The sequence below is a fragment of the Condylostylus longicornis genome, unplaced genomic scaffold (assembly GCF_029603195.1).
Source record: "Condylostylus longicornis isolate FDR11 unplaced genomic scaffold, ASM2960319v2 ptg000004l, whole genome shotgun sequence".
In the NCBI taxonomy this organism is placed as follows: Eukaryota; Metazoa; Arthropoda; class Insecta; order Diptera; family Dolichopodidae; genus Condylostylus; species Condylostylus longicornis.
In genome coordinates this window covers 7183393-7204428 of record NW_026577973.1, presented here as the reverse complement: position 1 = coordinate 7204428, position 21036 = coordinate 7183393, and the positions used below count along the sequence as shown (strand labels likewise).

Below are 21036 nucleotides of genomic sequence, written 5' to 3'. Positions count from 1 at the left end.
ATATGCAAAAAAATGAAAAGGTTTTACTTCTACGCAAATTTAGTAAAACCAAATATACGTATACATACTGCTATGTATGTCAGCTTTATATTTCCAAAATTTTTAAAAGTTTTAGGATATCAATAACTTTACATACTTTTATTTTGTAGTTCAAAATTCTATGTGTGCTCTATCTATATATATAAACACTTGATTTATAATCATAAAAAAAACTATTAAATTTTAATTGAACCAGATTATAAAGAAATAAAAAATGGCACTATAAAAAATTTAAAATTGTTTTTTTTTTTCTGAAAATTAATTTGCATACTGGCCACATTTAGCTTATAATGTTCAGTTTAAATAGTTCAAGCTATTCGTTTTTTTTGCGAGAACTTTAACTGCATTAAAATTACATTTGATTTGCTTACATTTAGTTAGAAAATGTGAAATATATTTATTATACAAATTGATGTTTTTGTATCTTAATTTCTTATGAAATCACAAACTTTGTAAGAAAACAAATAAAAAAAAACTTTTAACTTAATTTGCTGATCAGCGCAAGTCAGACAATTTAACTTACATTCTATACAGACATTCTTTAGACGGAAAATTGTTATCGGAAGTAATTATATTTCCACTTATGTATTTAAACTTCAATTAGTGGTTAATATTTTAATAGAGTGCACAGGAATAATGAAAAAAGTATTAAAATTTTTTATTTTACCAAAATAGCGCTTAAGTCTTACAACGATTGGCCGGAAGCCTTTTGACGTAGCACAAAGTAACAAAAAGTCATTCAATTAAACTTAAATATTTCAATATTAACACTTTATTACTCAATATAGGATTTTAAAAATTTCCGTTTTGATAAAATTACAGTGGACCTCATTTTAGTTTTTTATAACAATAGTAGTTTATATAATTAAGTTGATATAATATATAAGTAAAGTAGTTTTTTATAACAAGAGTGAGACAAAGAATGAAAATCAATCCCCCTAGAAAAGTGACATTTTTTTTAATTTTCACAGTGGATAAAGATGAATATTTAAGGTTTGAAGTTTTTAATATTTCAAACAAAACTATTTAATTATGCAAATAAAAAAGCGAAAAATGTTCCGAGAACATACTACAACTAAACAGTATGAAAACATGCAACTAGACACAAATATTAAAATAATAAACATGCAACTAGACACAAGAATAGATAACATGCACACGAGGAATAGAGATATCTTCAAAAGAAAAAGAGATAATGCCCTTAAATCTTACGATTATAAAAGATAAAAAGGGAAATGAAAAAGGAATTCCGAGAATAAAGAGAAATAAGAAAGGGTGCTAATGGCGTTAGCAATTTCTCATTTGCTATTTTCACAAAATTTCGGTTTATCAAAATTGATGCTGCCAAAGTTTAATCTGCTCTGCTGACAAAGTTTAATTTTCGCCAAACAAAATATGTGATTTCTGTTAAGTTCAAAATATTTATTCAATAAAAGTAATTTAGCAAATATTTTTAAAAATTTATAAAATACTTAGGCAATTTTAGTCGCTAAAAGTTGTAATGTGTATTACAGTTTCATAATATCCTCACAGAATCTGCGCAGGGAAGGTTATTGAATCCTGTGCTGATGGTATTTGACTGAACCAGAATAATATAAAATTAATACAATAGAAATGCAAGTTGAGAAATTTGTATAACTAAAAGGATATTCGTAATGATTTTGTTTAAGGGTTTTTTTATGACAAACCTTATTTGGTTTGTAAATATCAACATTTTCATATACATATGCACTGTAAGTGTACAAACGTCTTTTTCTGCAATGCGTTCTTATATGAATTCATTTTTTATCTAGTGATTTATTTAAGTTAAGATCTTACAAAAATGTTCAAATATTTGTCCATTTAATATTTTATAGGTCATTCTACATAAACATAATATAAAAAAAGAATAATAATAATTAATATGTGACATTTATATGTCAACATGGCTGATTGTCAAATGCACACTGACATATTAATAATAGAACAATTATAATTTTTTAGAATAAAATATTTTTTATAGACAAAATTTACAAAACTCAAACTAAACGTTTATAAAATTTTGTAGATCATACTGGTTTTATATTTTTTCCAATACCACACACAGATACATGTTTAGGTAGTTATATAATTATGTTTGTAACTTAATACACAATGTAAATAAATGTGAAATATATTTCTGTTGAGCAATACAAATATAATGAAGTTTTTTTCTTGTTATAATTTTCACGATTTTCTATAATTCTATTGAATTTCTATATTTTTTATATTGAATTTTCTACATTTAATTGAAAAAAAATCAATGGTTTTAGTCCATCAACAATTTGATTTATTTCGCCATGTGCGATAAATGTTATAATTTAAAGCAAATATAAAAAGTTAAAATATGTACATGCAAAAATATTTTTGTGCATAATTTTGCAAAATTTTCATTCATGCGTCAATTTTTCGCCAAAATAATTTCAAAATACGTTTTTAATTTTTAAATATTTCTAATACTCTTATTTTACACAATAAATCAACAAATATAACTTATATATTATAATGTATACATGTATGCGGTGCGAATTTGGTTGAAGTTTTTTATTGTATTTGAGGGACAATATTTTACTTAATTAAGGTCTTACAAAATTGGATCTTTTACGTGGTTTTTCCTAGAAATTTTAATTAAATTAATAGAAAACATGCAAGGTGTTTTTGTAATCACCGAACCCTCTTGTTCTGCATTATGTCATAGCTTATTAAGTCACTCCTTATTCAGTAATTAAGCAATTTTAAAATTTTACCGATTTTTATTTTTGTCACTTTCTGAAAATTAAGATTTTTTTTATAAGAATTCGAGATTTCGAATTTGCCAAAATGCAGTTCAGTTCAGTTTTTATAAAAGAAAATTAGAAATCAATGCTGTATTTCTAATTGAATATCGAAATCAGTGATAATTGTATTTAATATAGATAAGAGTAGTGATTTTAATTTAAGACCAAAAATTCGAAATAAATATTTAATTCGAAATTTAATTTTTTTAAATAATAATAAATAAATTTTTTTCTTGCTGTTCTAATAAAAAATTGTTTCATAAAATTATTAAAATAGCTATGTTGCACTTATAACTAAAATGCACGATTTTTTTTATTTATCTTACAATTTGGAAAATGTCAATAATATTAACTAGTATTGATTTTGATGAATAAAAAGTAATTGCTTTTATATTAAAAAAAAATAGTTCACATTCCAAAAAATACCAATACATTTAGGTGTAAACGCGATTTATGATTTCTATATCGACTGCCGTATAATGGAAAACGGTGAAAACAAAATTTAGTGTAGCAGTTTGTAATTAAAATTGCTCTTGTTTCAATTACAGAACTAATGAAATGTTGAAAAGTTTGTTATTTTCACACAAAACTTACAACAATTTACACTTACTTCTAGTCTTAATAAACACTCTATAAATATCGAATTAAATTTAGAGAAATACATTAAATGTACGTGCAAAATGTTTTCATTACAATTTAATGAAAAGTTTTTTACTACAATTAAAAAATCATTTTTTCTTTAAAATAAAACAATTTTGTGATTTCAAAATATTCGGTTATAAATAACAAATATAATATTATGTACATGGTGTTTTTAAAAGCTTTTAGTTCAAAAAGGAAAAGCAATTTATCATGACAATAAAGTGTGTAGGGTACCATCAATCAAATTCTTTGAAAAAATCCAATTTACAATAATTAAGTAATGAGTTCGGAATTCGTTCAGTTCTATAAAAATAGATGGAGCTCAAAAAGTTAATTTTTACTATTACTTTTGAAATACTGAAATTGTCACCTGTAGCCGGTCATAAGAGTTCAAAAGAGAAAATCTGATTGAATCAGTTGATATTTAAAATAACAAATTTCTGATTTGGTCGTGAAGAAAAACTTTCGCATTTATCAAATACTTAAAGTTTTTTTTTGCCTAATTTATAATCCATTAACTTAACCTAAAGCAAAATTTAATTCACATACAGGACTTATTGAGAGGGATTTAGTTTTCATTTATTAGTTATTAGAGCTACTGCAACACCTTGTATTTCTTGTAACAACAAAATAAAAAAATCGTATAATTTTTACAAAAAAAACTCAATATAAGAGCGGCAATTTCATTAAAATTTAAAGTACAACAATCTTAACATTTAATCTGAAAATTTATCTTTTAATCGGATTTTATATATTGAACGAACATACAAACATCCATGTTTACATAAAGTAAGTAAGTACATATGTCTTTTTTGGGTTTTTTTGTGTTAATTGAAAATACTAAAAATTTAGTGAATAAAAATGGGAGTGAAATTAAAAAACTATTCGCTTTAAGAAGAAAATTAAGAAAAAAAAAAATAACTTCATTTTCGGTAATGTCATGCTTTTAATTTAGTAAAACAAAAAAGATGCTGTATATAGTTGCTTGTAAAATTAGTGTTCACTTTTATCACCATAAATTTGATGTCACGACAATTTTATATTTTTTAGTTCTTTTAATTTATTCAATAAGTTTGAAATTTGGTCTGCAGTATATTAATTGTAAGTATATGTATGTTAGAGTTTAAACAAAAGTAACTAAATGCAAAATCAGAAATCTGAAACTGCAGCAAAAAGGTGCATGTATATATTGTTATAAATTATTTTCATTTGCATTTAAATTAAATTCTTGCATGCATACGTTTATATATAAGGAACTCAGAGTGTTAATTGTTCACACAAAAATTTCTTATTATATTCAGTATTTATTCTTAGTTATTACATTCAGTAAAAATGTAAAATCGCCATAAGAATTTCTTCTTTTCTTTTTAAATAGGTATTAAGTTTTTGCCACTTTATCAAAGTTGTAGTGAATAGAATTTTAGAAAAAATAGTTTTATTAGTTTCACTCTGTTCATTCGAATTCTTCGAGATTAATCGGTTCCATACATCGTTCTTGAGTCACTCGGAATAGCTCATAGAAAATTCCAGTGAGTTTTAAATTACGAATACGAATCGCTTGTGCAAATAAATCTCGACAAATATTTTACTTATCGCCACAAGATTTTGTTGTAGATGTCACATCATTCCTCTCAAATTATTGTACCTCTCAAATTTTATTTAATTGTAAATTTTCGGTTCCATATTTCTTTGACCATATAATATAATATAACAGCAAGATAATGCAAGAGTAATGTTACTTTTTGGAATAAAAAGAAGATTATTGTTGAGTTGAATTTTTTAAAAAATTTATGAAAAATTATACAAGTATTTTGATAACAGTATTTTTTCATTAGACTATTGTTATTTTATTTAAATATAGACCTTAAGCTGCATACATATATGTATGTAGTGTTGTGATCTAGAATTGAATTGTAAATAGGAAACGTGCTAATTTACAAGCAATGAATTTAATGGAGCACATTTTGCAATTTTCTATGTTGTTTATGAAATTTTTGTTTTGTCTTTTGAGTTTGCTATTTCAGACGAGAAAATCCCCAAAATAATCCACATATGCCCAGGAGTACATCTGCATATGCATTTATATATGTTACAAAATATATTGAACATGAATTTAAAATAGGCATGAAATTTTATAATTTTACGTTTGTTTTGAATATAAAAAACTTTTTCAGTAAAATTACCATTTTGCAAACAAACGTTCTTTTACTTATCGTAATATTATAAATTTAACAAGTCATGCTGTTTTCGATAATATTTTTTATGCAATTAATGTTAGTGAACATTATTCATAACATAACAGACTTATCTGGAGAGCATAAGTAAAAATTTTTATGAGTTTAGCTCATTTTGTATTTGAAAAACTCTTTTTGATTATGCGAAATTTAAAATTTTATTTATTATTTTCGCGTCTAAATATTTGTGTTAAATAATAAAAAAGAATTATTGACGCAATTGCATTGTGAAATTTAGTTAGAAAACGATGATCATATATAAGAAATTATTTTCTGTAAAAGACTTCGTCTTGCCCTATAACATAGGAATTAATCAGAATTGAAAAGAACTACTTGCGAATAAAAGGCTCAGAGAATATCAAAGAAAATCTTATAATTAGATAAGAGAAAGGTCTTTAAGAGTAAGTAAGGGGAAAACTTCAATATACCGCCGTCTTACCAATTATAAAAGAACTTTTTTTGATCTTCAATAATTAATAAGATAAAGTTTGTATTATTATTTATTTATGGTGCTGAAAAAGTTAATTTTTAACAAAGAAGGATAACTTTTAATTTCGTTTTAAATTTTAATTATTTTCCACTCCGTTATCGTCATCTAACTTTATGCTCTTATTTATTTTATTCAATTAAAAAACGCATTTTTTTTGCGAAATTATACTTTCATTATCAAATCTAACAATTCAATTGATTCTAGAGGAGTTAAAATTGTTACTATTATTCACTTTTTGCAATTATATACAAGGTAACTTCATCTGAAGTCACTTTTAATTGGACTATACTCGTATAATTACATTTTTTAATGAAAATTTTAATTATTTATACAAGAACTCAAGAAGCATGGCGCACCAAATTTAAAACATCAACAAAATATTTTTTGCGGCATTCGTATCAGAAGAATTTTTTTTTTGTTAAATTTTTAACCTTACCAAAACTGGAGTTCTGGCCAGTTATATAAAAAAATGATATTTTGATGCACATACTAAAAATGGATTAACGAGTTAGTTTGATCAAAAGTGTTTGATAAGAGTAATGAGAATTCATACGCACACATATGAGCATATTATTGAAATGATTATAAGTAACGTATATATACTAACAATTACTCAAAAATGGTATGTACTCGAATTGTATCAAAATTTTATTGTATTCAGTGTTAAGATTGCGAACATTATAAACTTGAAAAATCATTATCTAGCATTGGGTAATTTTTTTATATGACTTAAAGTACTCTTACATATTTTCTTATTTATGTATAGATATGTTAGCGTGGGTTGAAAATATTCCAGGGACAAAAAACCAAATGTACTAGTTTATAGTGCATGCACTTAACAAAAAACAAAAAAATCAAAATGAAAATAGAAAATAAAAATTATTTTCCATAACTGTTTAATAAATTTAGAATGCTCCACTTTATTTTAATTTTTGGTATTTTCAAAAAAACGACTATTGGTAAAAAATTTAGAAACAAACAAACCAGAAAAGCAAATGGGTAACATTTTTATAAAATCTAAAATAAAATTTTAATACTTTTGCGCAATACTGTAGTGCAGTATTGAATAAATTGATGTTAAAGAATTTCGATTTAAATATAAAATAACAATATTTTTTTTTTTTTGGTTTCGGCTCATTGAAATCGTAATGGAATATTAAGTGTTTATCAATTTTGGAATTTTTTAATTTCAAAATTAAATTCTTAATTATTTAAATGCCAATTTATTGTATTTTATTGGTTAATGTGTGCAAGTAAATCTTTCACCTGTAAGTTTTCGCATATTTATATATTTCTTAAATCAAATAAATTTTGAAATAAAATCAATTAAAATCCTACGTTATACATGCTTAGATGGTATTTTCAAAGTGATATGAAAGGCAGTGTTAATCGGTATTGTAATTTCATATACACTTTTAAATTAAAATTATTGAAATTCCAAATTTAAATTCGAAGATTAGTACATGAGTGCCTTCTCTGAAGATTTGCTCAAGTTTGATTATGCGTAAAATATTGAAATTCGTTCCAATGCATAGAATGAGTGCAAAAAGAAAAAAACAGTGCAGCGAGGTGGCTACCTTTTATGAAAAGCTTGGCATCACACTTAATGACTTAAAAACTTCCCAAAAATACTTTCTTCACAGTTTTATTCTTTTCAACTGTACAATATTTTAAATAGAAAAAAATCATAATATGGTGAAGTTATTAAAAAAAAAAGAAATATGAGAAACGCACCACCGAAATCAAAATGCTTTAATTATCCGATCTTTATTCTATAAAATGTTAATAAGACAGTTATTTGTGAAAATATTGTTTACGATATTGAAAATCTGTTTGCTAATTATTTATCCATCTGTTTGTGATCAACATTCAGCAGAAACTTTAGAAAATCTTTTAACTTTAAATCTTTATATTTGATATTTCAGTTTGTTGAAAAATAAATTAACTTTATTCAATGAAGCAATGGAAAGCTGCGAATCAAGTAATTGCCATTTATTTTGATTTTTATTTGCAAGTTTTTTAAAGATGCTTCAGTTAAAGTAATGGGATACCAGTAATATTCACAAAATTTTCAATATTAAAAATAAAATTTGAAAAATTGATTTTAATCTCAAAACAATACAATGTTTTTGAATAATAACCCAGCATTTCAAGTGTGGGAATGGATGAATATCTCCAAAATTGTTCAGTTTCCAATAGTATTAAAATTTTATAGAAAATAGCGCATATTGTTTCGCCATTATTATCTTAAAAACAAATTAGTTGATAATTGAAATAGCCCTTGCTCAACTTCGAATATCATTTATTTGTACAGATATACTTCAGATATGACCGCCTCTATTCACATTTTTTCTTTCAGTAAAATGTTCAGCAACTTATTTTGCATATACTTACAGTATATAAAAGCAATTAAAAAGATGATAAAAACATTTCAAGTGAATCTCATTAATTTTTTTTCGTATGTACTTTTGTATTATCAAAAAAAAAAAATATTTGTCATCATAAAAATTTAGGTAAGTTGCGTGCTAATTGTTTTGTAACAATATGACTAATAATATAATTATCAAATCAGTAACATTCCGATTTGCGGTTGGGAATTTTATTAAAAGAAAAACATAAAAACTAGTTAAATTTTCAAAAATTCCAAAATATTGAAAAAATTTACATTTCTAGCGTATTTTTGTAATTTTAAAATTTTATTGGTAAATACATGCGAAATATTAAATTATTAGAGTAAATAAATAACAAGACGGGATGTTTGTACTTAGCAATAATTGATTTGAGTTTCACCAGATTTATAATTCTGAGAAAACAGACATTAATGATATTATTTTTAATATTTCTTATTAAAAAATGCTTAATTATTTTTGAAAACTAATTTAAAACTGATGAAATTCAAAAAATAATGGAAAATTGCAGTATTTGTATATAGATTTTAAAAGTTTTATTTCAAAATAATTTCCGTCAATATTTCATTAATCTTATACACTCATCAAATCATGCATCTATATTGCGCACATAAGTGAATGCTGCAATCAATAAAAAAAATTTGAAAGTATAGTCAAAGAAGACCAGCAAATTTACTAAGTTTTTCTTAATGTATGTTTATGCGACAGCAAGCAAATTTGTAGTATGTTTGAGTTGGAAATGATAACACAATGTCTGGGACTCTTCATATCACGTTTAATTGTAGTAAAATATTTACAAATATGTAATTTCTTCGTGTCAGTATTGAAATTTCAACAAAATATTTATTATTCGAATATTTTATCAGTGAATTGTTTTTAGTGCATTGCTCGTATAAGTGTTAAATTATTTCGTAAACGCTTCTTTTAGAATTTGTAACTGAATTAACCTTATTTATAGTAAAGTATCACTGTAACCAAATTCAATTACTAATAAATAAAAATAAATTTTTTTAAACTATATAAGGCGCCCGGTTTCTAAAAAATCAGATTTGGGATTGCCTAAATATGCACAAAGAAATTAACTGTTTGCATAAATTTTTTTGAAATCGCAGTTAAAAATTTATAAAAGCCAAAAATTTTAATTTTCAATATTGCTATAATAGACGTGTTCTAATGAAATTTTAGGGAAATATTTAAGAAAAAGAGTATTCAGTTTCTACAATCGAAACAAGGAGGCATAATATATTATAACGTTCCAAATGATTTGATCATGTTTGATCAGCCACTGATTACTCACACAAAATTTATAGCTGATCAGATCAGGATCGGTGAGCATTTTTGTCGAATTAAGTTGATAGAGTTATGGTTCCCAACTAAAATATTAGGATTTCTGTAGCAAACGCGTGTTTTCCGTACAAAAATTTAGATTCCTACTTATAATCACACTATACAATAATACATACAATGTTGAACTGGGTTTAATGAATTTTTATGATAAAAAATAGTAAATTAAAAAGTAGTAAATTATGATAAAATCTTAGTAATACTTGTTACCATTAATTAAGAATAACAAATTAATCATTATTCTTAATTAATAATATCACTTAAAATATAATTCTGAAAAGGGGTTCTAATGTCACAAATATAAGATCTAAATTTTCTTAAATAATAAATTTGTGTCAATTTTTACAATATCCTAAAAATTTATTACCCAAACATTTTATTAGAGATTTTGATGGCTTATCTAAAGACGTATGTATTACAATTTGGGTTGATAGATAAACGCCTATATAATGTATTTCTGTAGTAATTTTATTTATTTATGTAGTACATATAGTATCTTAGTAATTGAAAATAAAACAAATTAATGTAGGTATGTTTGCATTTGCTTATTGGTTTTATCCTGTTCGTTTTTAAATGTTGAATGTAGATTTATTTATTTATTTATTTATTTGTGTACTCAAAGCCCATATTTAGAACTTGTTATAAATTTTAGTTAGAATTTATTATTGAAATTTTAAATTCTTTTTATTTGTTAATAAAATTTTTAAATATTTTGAATAAATTTTTGTTATTTTATTTTAAAAGCTTTTTTTAAATAAGATTTCAACTTTTGATCTGACATAAATCAAATCAAAATTCTTATGTTTTTTTTTACAATTCTAGTTAATTATTATGATTAAATTTTTCTTTTCAATTAAACTCGAATAATATAATTAAAATCGATACACTTATGTATGTTTGTACGTGTATTTAGGTATATCAACAGCATATCGGGTCAATGTTTAAACGATAAAAGTATTTGGATGAAAAAATCATTTTTGTTAAAGAATTTTTTTAGCTTTTAGTGCAATTTGTATTTTGATGTCAATTTATTCGAAACTTAAAAGGTATTAAAGTTTGTTTTAAAAAATTAAAAATTTTATATTTTGAAATTTAATTGTCCTGATAAGCAATTTTTATTGTAATACTATGTTGGCTAAATTGCTGAACTATGCCATTCTTTAAATTTCAAAATATCCTGCCGCTATGTAAAATATTGACATCATACAGTTTAAAATTCTATAGTTATAAAGTTTAAATCGGATGAAGGTTAAGGTCACATTTTTGCTATGACAAAAAAAAATCACTCTTTAAAACAATAAATTGTTAATTAAGTCAAATAAAATTATTAAACTAGAACAATGAATTACTCAGGTTTGGTTTTTATTCAAAACTCTTATACTTTATAAATTACATAGATTAGAAAATGTTTAGAAATAATGACGTTTATTTTATGATCTAACTAATCAAAATTATGTACGAGCACCTATGCACATTAATATTTAAAGTGTCTGTTGAAATGTCTTAATTATACGTAAAAAAGGCATAAACAAGTTGCATTTACAAAAGAGCATAACTTCTATAAATATAAATTAAGAAATTATTTTATTTAATTTATATAATTACCATTTGGTTAATGAATAAATATTTATGTAACCTGTATAAATTAAAAGTGAATTATATACATAGATATTTACTTAAAATGTTGTTATCCACCGTATTGTATACAATGAGGAAGGTTATGTGATGGCATCAAATTTCTCATATCGAGTTTTCGGCGAGCGAAAATGGCTTTTTCCGTGCTAGAGAAGTGTAAATAAACTATTTGGAGAGAAATATTTGTCGGTCAGTTTATCTATCTGTCAGTTTGTTTGTGCAAATCAGTATTTTAAACCAATCCGGCTGGGCCGATTTTCACGAAAATTTATATATTGGTTTACTTCGGTTGCGACGGTTTGATCAACTTTTGCGATATGAGAAATCTCTGAAACTGAATCTTTGAGAAAATAATCAACCTACTTTCCTGAAATTTTATATATATAGTCCGCCTGACGAAACAATAAGTCACCTCACTTTTTAAAGAAATCTGGTGTCAGCAAGTCGGGTTTTACTACGGGCCGAATTCACATTTTTGTTCATATAAGGAGAAATAATCAACAAATGCATATTTAAAATATATCGGCGGACCACATAAATAAAATTTCAGGAAATTTGATTTTCAGGTATGTTGATTTTTTTCTTAAATAAAGTCAAAAAGGTATAAAGAATGAAATCAGTAAATTTTTCGGGAATATCGGGGCTCGGAAACAGAATTTTCAACAAGTGACGATTTTGTATATTTAATCATATCTCAGGATATGATTAAATATACAAAATCAAAAGATTACAATAAATATACATATACAAAAGATTAAATATTTGAGTTCAGTTTATTAATGAAATTAACTAAGAAATTTTGCAGGGAAGTCGAATCACCGAAAATAAACCTTTTTACTAAGAACCAAATTGTTATTTTTCTAGGTAAGTTACAAAAGTTTAATTTCCATCTTTCACAGAATTTGAAATAAATATTTGAAGGAAATTTTCATATTAAAAATGGAACACTTTAATTGTTATGCGGTCGGTTATGTGCTGCCTAAATCAATTTTTTTAAATTTAAACTTTTAAAGACAATAAAAAATTATGACATTGTAGAAAAATATTCTATACAAAATTATCTTGTAATGATACCAAAAAAAAAAAGAATTTATTTTTAAAATTTTCGCAAAATAAAATATTATTATTTAATTGAAATTTATTAGTTAATTAGTGCATTAAATCAACAAAATTATAAACTTAAAATATAAAAATAAATTTTAAAAATTTTTTATTTATTCTCCAAAAAAAAAACTATTTTATTAGTTGCTAGTTTTTTTTGTATACAAAGGTTGACATGAAAAAATTTCATAAGATATTCAAAAAGGAAAATATTAAAGATAGCGTGTTTAAAGTAGATTTATTTATATAATTATTACGTACATTCATACATACATGCATATATTTGAATACAAGTATGTAAAACATGGATTTTTTTTCTTTTTTCAAGTATGTAGATATTATAAAATGAAAAATGTGCAATAGGAAACTGAAATTTTTTTTACATTTCTTACATATTTTGCTTTATTTATACTATACTTAGTGTTGAGTTAAATTTCAAAATTAATTGTTGGACCACATTGTAGATTTGTAGATTTGTAGATTCTAAGGGAACTGAGTGGGGACAGGAGCATCCCCCAAGCCACCGCAGCCATTTTTGACTTATTGTAGCCACCCCACTCTCCCGTCTATAATATCCCCGTCCCAATCACAAAGCCGGAGATATCCCTAAGGGAGTTGGACAATAGTTCCCGAACACTTAGGGACCCATGTCCAAGACAATTGCGGCGCCGAACAGCCAGTGCCGGACAGTCGCAGAGAATGTGCACGGCGGTCTCATCGCCACCCCCACAAAATCTGCACAGGGGAGAGCCCGACTTCCCCAGCCTGTGCAGGTGGTATTTCACCGGGCAGTGCCCCGTGAAGAAATTCGCAATAGTGCGAACCCGGCTCCTGCTCATCCCCAGCAACTCCGCAGCGAATCCGCCGGAGCACGCCGGAACAAACACCTTCGCATGACGGCACCCTTTCGTGTCCCGCCAGTGACGACTGCATTCCGCCGCGAGTAGGCAGGCAAGCCTGGCCCCCACGGCGGAAGAAGGCAGACCACAGAAAGGCAGCGGCTGCACAAAGGCAGCCCCAGATCCCCTCCGCGCCAACTCATCGGCAACTTCGTTGCCCGCATGGCCACTATGGCCCGGCACCCAAATGAGCATCACTCTGTTTTCCGATGCCAATTCCACAAGTGCAGCAAGGCAGCTCCAGACCAGCTTGGATGTAACCTGAGCTGAACGGAGCGCCAGCAGTGCAGCCCTGCTGTCTGAGAACACATAGATGGTGCGGTTTCTATACCCCCTTTCCAAATTGATTCTCAGACAGATCTCTATTGCATGTATTTCGGCCTGGAACACTGTGCAATACGGGTCAAGGGTTGCATATACACGCGTGTCCGGGCGGACACCGTATACGCCCGAGCCCACACCCGACTCCGTTTTGGATCCGTCCGCATACCACACGCTCGAACCCGACCTAAGTACCGGACCACCCCGATCCCACGTCCATCGATCAGGAAACAGAACCCTGTACTTGTGGTCGAAGTTGTACCGCGGCAGACAGGTATCTGACATGGTTATCCTTAGAATCGGATCGCCCTCAATGAAGTCTCTGTGAGTTCTGTGGGCCAACTTTAGCCCTGCCCCGTCCTCGCCAGAGAGAAGTCGGTAAGTCACCAGCCGAGCTTCCTTCAATATATGGAGGTGCAGTGGCGGCAATCCGATCATCACCTCCAATGCAGCGGTGGGAGCCGTCCGCATCGCCCCGGTCACTCCCAGGCAGGCCAGCCTCTGTAGCTTTTCCAGCTTGGCCCGCACACCCGCCTGCTGAGCTTTACGGCACCATACAATCGACGCATAGGTGACGATGGGCCTAGCAAGGGCCGTATATAGCCACAGTGCTATTCTGGGACTAATTCCCCAGGTCCCCCCGATGAAGCTCCTACACGTCCACAAGGCCGCCGTAGCTCTCCCGATAACTCTATCGATATGGGTATTCCAAGAGAGACGATCATCCAGGGTTACCCCCAGATACTTCACCTCCCTCGAGTAACTAATACGTTCACCAAACAGAATTGGGCTCGTTAATCTGTCCCTGCTTCTGCGTCTGGTGAAGGCGACCAAAGTGCTCTTGCTTGGATTTATATTTAACTCAACGCCTTTGCACCACCTTTCCACAACACGTAAATTTTTGCTGTAGAAGATCAGAAATAGTGCTCTCAAATTTTCCCCGCACGACGAAGGCCACATCGTCAGCGTATCCCCAGACACGCGCCCCGGAGCCCCTGAGAGCAGCTATTAGATCATCCACTACAATGGACCACAGGAGGGGCGAAAGAACCCCGCCCTGCGGACATCCTTTTGCAGCGGAGATGAAGAGTATATCGTCAGCTATGGTGGACTTAATAATCCTATCCTGTAGCATCCGATTGACCCATCTGCTAGTCGTCGCATCAATCCCTCGTTTGTGCAACGACTCACAGATGACATGATATGGGGTGTTGTCAAAAGCTCCCTCTATATCAAGGAAGCAGCCAACTGCTACCTCCCGCACTTCCAGTGAGTTTTCAAGGACCCCCACCAGACTCTGCAGAGCGAGTACAGTAGACCTTCCCGACTGATAGGCGTATTGAGATTCATGCAAGGGATTGCTTCCCAGTGCACCGTCCCGTATAAATCTATCAATCACTTTTTCCATTGCTTTCAATAGAAAAGAAGTAAGGCTGATTGGACGGAAAGACCTTGGGTGGTTGCTTGGTCGCTTACCCACCTTCGGAATATACGTCACTTTAGCCACCCTCCATGCCTGAGGGATGTAACCCCACGCATAGCTGGCGCGAAAAATTCCCAACAGTGCTCTAGCGATATGTTGGAAACCCCTCTGCAAAAATGCAGGATATATCCCGTCATCACCAGGAGATTTGAAGGGCCTGAAAGAGAAAACAGCCCATCTAATCCTGCCCATCGTGAAGACTAGACGGGATCGTTGCCAGTCATCCCTCCTGGGCCAGGGTGCCCCCGGTTCGATGACTGCATTTGAGTGATTCCGAAGAATCTCCGAGTCAGGAAAGTGCGTTGACGCCATAAGCTCCAACGTCTGCCTTCCGTTCTCAGTCATGGAGCCATCAGGACGTTCCATTAGGCCCAACCTACTAGCATACTTTTTGGAAAGCACCCTGTGAAGACGCGCACTGCTGGGGAGTTCATCAATGCCCTTGCAGAACGCCCTCCACGAGATTCTCTTCGCTTTCCTAATTTCTTTATTGTATTTTGTGAGTGAGTCCTTATACTCTTCCCACGAACCTGACGCTTTGGCCCTATTGAATAGCTTCCTGGTCTTTAGTCTAAGCCTTGAAAGCTCCTCATTCCACCACGGGCACTTCCTATTGCTCCGCCTCGGCTTAGCACGGCAGCTCCCGTGATAGGCATTAGTAATAGCCGCCGTCAGGGCCTCGCTGGCCAGTTCGATATCCATCACCGTTCTGACAGAAGCAGGAACGGATCTAATCCCATCCATGAGGAGCGTTTCGAATTGACTCCAATCTGTGGATTGGGGCACCCGATATATTTCTTCTGCCAGGCCCCCGGAGACCATGATATCAAACCTAATCTGCCTATGATCGGACATGGATGTCTCATTTGAGACATGCCATCCACCAACCCTACTGCCGATAAATTCAGTGCAAAGGGTGATGTCAAGGACCTCTTCCCTAATTGCATTTATGAATGTCGGCCTATTGCCTTCATTCATAATCATTAATTTATTGCTATATATAAATTCAAGTAGGCACTCACCTCTTTTGTTTATATTGCTGCTTCCCCAGACGGTGTGGTGGGCATTGGCATCACTTCCTATTATAAGTTGGAAGTTCCTCCTTCCACAAAAGTCCACTAGATCCTTCAGTTGCTCGTCCGGGTGGGCACAGTCCCCCGGGAGGTAGGATGAGCAAACAATGAACTCTGTCCAGCCCCCGCAGGACTTCACCTTCACCAACGCAGCTACCTGATCCTTAGAACAGTAATCTGGAATGGGAAAATACGTTAGCTTTTTACTAAACAAGATGCAAGCCCTAGGCCTGCCCCCAGTTGTATTATCATACAATAGCTCACCTGTTAGGCCCTTAACCTGATCCTTCACTATGTAAGGCTCTTGGATAAGGGCGATATCGAGGTGATCCTTCATAAATCTATGAGCCAGAACATCAGTAGATGCCCTAGCATGCTGTAGATTTATTTGGATGCACCTCACAGCCATATTATTTCCTCCGGCTCTTGTCTATGGGCTTTGGCCCTTTAGACAAAGGCTTTACATGAGCCTTACCTCCCATTTTCGCCTTTTTACACATCTTGGTGGGCGCCTGCCCTGCCACAGCCTCTTTTGCCGCCCCAGGTGCCACGCTAGCCCCTGCAACAGCAAATACCGAAGCATTTCCGGGCTTCCCAATGGGCTTGAGCCCTTTTGGTTCCCCCGGGACGCTTGTATTTGGCGTGCTGGTCGATGGTCCTTCCGTTTCCCTTGCCGCCATTTTCGGAGCGACTTCAGGCTTTCCAATGAGTTTTGGCTCTTTTGGTTGGCCTGAAGTGCTCGTCGTTGTCGTTGTCGCGGTGGGCACTGGTTTTTTATTTTGTCCTGCCCTGCCGCCAGCACCTTGAGAGGATTTCCTTCCTTTAACCCGAACGGTAACACGGAAGAAATTCAGGAAAAGTCGGAACTCCGCTTTCCGTAGATCTTCCAATCCGGAATCATCCACGGAAAAGGTGATGGAGCAGCCCCCGTCCTTTTCCTTATCCATCCTCAGCACCCTCCAGGAACTTATCTTGAGGCTGGGATTTTGCTTCCCTATCCTACTTAGAAATTTGTCCCTGGAGAGACTGACGGTTGTCTCGTCCTTTGGTACGTAGGTGACGCAGACATGCTGTTTGGGCATGCTGTCGCCATCCAGTACCACGACATCGCAACCGTCCCAAGGCTTTATCTTCCTGCAGACACTGGTTATCCACTCCCTGGTGTCTTGATTGTTGCATGTTACGGATATCCATCCGTCCCTTTGCAACGCTGCAGTGAATTGTGGATGAGAGTCCACAATCCTATCCATTTCATCCATGATGGCTACTTTGATTTTCCCCATCTGGACTTCGGATAGCCTTTCCTCTGGATGCAGTCTATGAGTGATGGCCACCTTGACCTGTGCTACTGCATCCCGATAAGAAGTCATTTTCGGGTTTTGTTGAGGAATGTTCCCAGGGACCTTTTCCTCAACATTGCCCTTCATCGACCTCTTCTTTGAGGGCCCTGCATCAGGGGTGTTGCTTTCCGACCTTTCCCTCTTTTGGGGATGGTCGGCCACAACAACCGATCCGCAGGCCTTCAGCTTTTCCAGCCTTTCCTTCTCGTATCTGCGAGCTTCCTCTGGGGACATGCCATCCCTGATATAAGCCGCGATACGCCGCTTGGATGCACCAGAGAAATATTGTTTTTTTCCCCTGATGTCCAACCTTTTCAGGTCCTCCTCAGTTTTTTGGATAATAGGTCCAAGAGGATCCTGATTATCCGTCTCCATCGGAGGCGAAGCCTTTTCCTCCACTGGCGTGAGTAGGAGTTCCTCCTCTGCGTCAGTTGAGAGAAGCTCTGGTTCCGAAGACCCTTGAGCACTAAGTGGTTGTATGTTGTCCTTAGTGTCGTTGTTGTTGTTGTCACTGTTGTTATTTGTCTTGTTGTTGTTGTTGTTGTTTTCCATTTCTGTCCCACGAGTAGCGCGGGAAAGTAAAGTCACCCATGGCAGAGCCCGGCATACCATGGGAAGGCTCATTCAAACTGGAGGGCGCCTGGTATCCAGAGTCCGCATACTAACGACTAAGCTCCCCCTTAGCCACGCAGTCATCGGCATATGCTGTTCCACCTTGACTTGGGACGCCTGTCGTCAGCTGACGCATAGATATAGGGCTGAAACTCACAAAGCAAGAGGCTCGCCGCGAGACATGACCACGACACGAACGTAACTTTGATCGTTTCAATCACCCCTTTATCCTCCGCCATTACCGGGGCCCACCACTAGGAGGTGACAGTGCGGTTTTGGGCCCCAACTTTTGGACCACATACTTTTATAACATTGTATGTTAAGTGTTCCATAAACGAATCAAAAATGTCATCGAATTGATGGTTTTGTTTGATTGATTTGGATTTAAATTTTTTCAATTAATTTGATGTTTTTCGCTTCTTTAAAATTGTAAATGATCGTTTAAACATTTTGTTTTGATTAAAAAATGTATCATATTATTCGTTTACTATTGTGTCAGTATGTTAATTATTAGTTGGCAGAACTATTAGAAAGTTAGTTTAACAATAACAATTGTAACAATTTTATTCCGTTTTAGAACTTTATATTTATCAATTGATAACAATGCAGTCTTATTGATATCTTGATTCGAGGATCTACCTAAATAAAAGCGTGATGTTTATGTCGAAATGTTCTCATACCCGTATATTTTAGGAGATCTACCTAAGTTGTCGTGTACTATAATTTTTGTAATTGAAACAAGCAAATATTATTCCCGTACATTTTAAATTTAGTGACCCGCTTGGACAACCTACTGGAATACTTGATTTTTGCTACGCGTAGGTACATTTTTCTTTTGTTTTTTTAATTGATTTGTTATCCTAATATCAAATCCCTCATTTTCAACTCACATATGCAAAGGACGAGCCTTTAATTTAACAATATAAACTTCTTTTGGAAAATAATTTTGAATTTACCAGATAAAATACCCAAATAAAATTACATATAACAAATTTTTGACAATAAATATCAAACCGTTCAATTCGGTTGCCATATGCATGTATATGCGTACCTACACATATCCTACGCAATATGCGCTATGCACCCATTAAAGCTTATTCTTTAAACTACAAAAGATGCTGCAAATGCAGTCCAAAATTTTTAGGACTTTTTAAAAACATCAAATTTCTAACAGATTTTTCAAAGTTTTTTTTTTATTGATATATAGAATTTGAAATAAATTTAAATAAAAACAAAGCAGCTTGAAATCAAAAATGTCGTAACATACAAAACTTGACTTTTATGATTGATAGAAGTCAATAAAATAAAATTGGTAAAATTAAAACAAAAAATTTAATGAAGTTCAATTAATTGATAAGTTTTTAGTATTTATCTAATATTTTTAATGAAAAACTTTTACACTTTAAGTAATTAATCAAAATTTTTTTAATTTAGTTGATTTAAAACTTATATAATAGGAATTTGAACCAAAAAAAAGAAAAAATAAAATGAAATAGAGAAAAACTTTTTATTAGAAAAAGCAAAATTGACTGGTTTGTATTAAAAAACAATAAAATTTACGATTAAAAATAGTGTGATGTGGTTACTTTTTTATATTGTTAAAAAGGTTAGTAACTTTTGTGTAAAAAAGTTCGAAAAACAATTTTTTTATTTAAATAACACTGTGTTAAAGTTGTCCAGGTACAAAAAAAAAACTTGCACGTATATTGCAACACTTTGTTCGCTTATAGTCAGTGAACAATATTTTAAAAAGATGAAAAACCCTAATAAGAAATGATCAATAATGTTGCAAAAATTTCGTAAAATAAAGTTTAAAAAAAAAAACTGTTCAGTACTAAAAAAGATGAGATTTAAAAAGGCCTTATAATATTATTTTGATTTTTTATTGGTTTTTTGTACAAAGAGTGAAAATTGTAGAAATAAATTGGTTTAAATTTGGTTTTGATATTTATGGTAAGAGATAAAGGATGATTTTTATATGTAATTCATTTTTTGAATTTTATTGAATTTTAAATTTTATGAGTTTTAAAATAATTTCAATGTCTTCTTACACGCCATAAAATACAGTTTTTGATTTAAAAGAAAATTGAAAATTAAATGAGAATGTTAAAAAATGTTAGGAATATCAAATTAGTGTTACGTAAATTTTTAAATAAAATTTAAAATATGAACTTTAAATTCATATTTTTATGAGATGACATTGAATCAAAATATTTTTTTTATATATAAGTAAATTAAATATTTCGTATTTTTTCTTTTCAACATTTTACACAAAAATCTTACGCGATTTTGTATAATTTACAAAAAATGTCTGAGATGTCAACTATTATTTATTACCGAAATGAGCAATATAATAATTTTTTATTTATTTTCCTTATTTTAATTTTTAATATCTTATTACCATAATTCAACAAGTACACGTAAATTAATCAATAAATATATACCATTAACGCTTTCTTGGTTGTAAAAAGCACATAATTTAATTGTGTTATAACAGTGGGACACAGAATTTTAAAATTTTTATAAATTGATTAACCCTGGTTAAACATTAAGTTTGTATAACATGAAAATTTCTTATTTAACTTATTTTTAATAATTTTTTAAAACTAGCTATTTATGA

General features: G+C 31.3%; 2 protein-coding genes across 2 annotated transcripts in view; both read right to left on the bottom strand.

Moving 5' to 3' along the window:
- Positions 1-21036, bottom strand: part of LOC129612737 (peroxidase) — a 75675-nt gene that overhangs the window by 14871 nt on the left and 39768 nt on the right. The window lies entirely within an intron of this gene.
- LOC129610367 (peroxidase-like) overlaps positions 1-21036 on the bottom strand; it is an 87475-nt gene that overhangs the window by 65973 nt on the left and 466 nt on the right. The window lies entirely within an intron of this gene.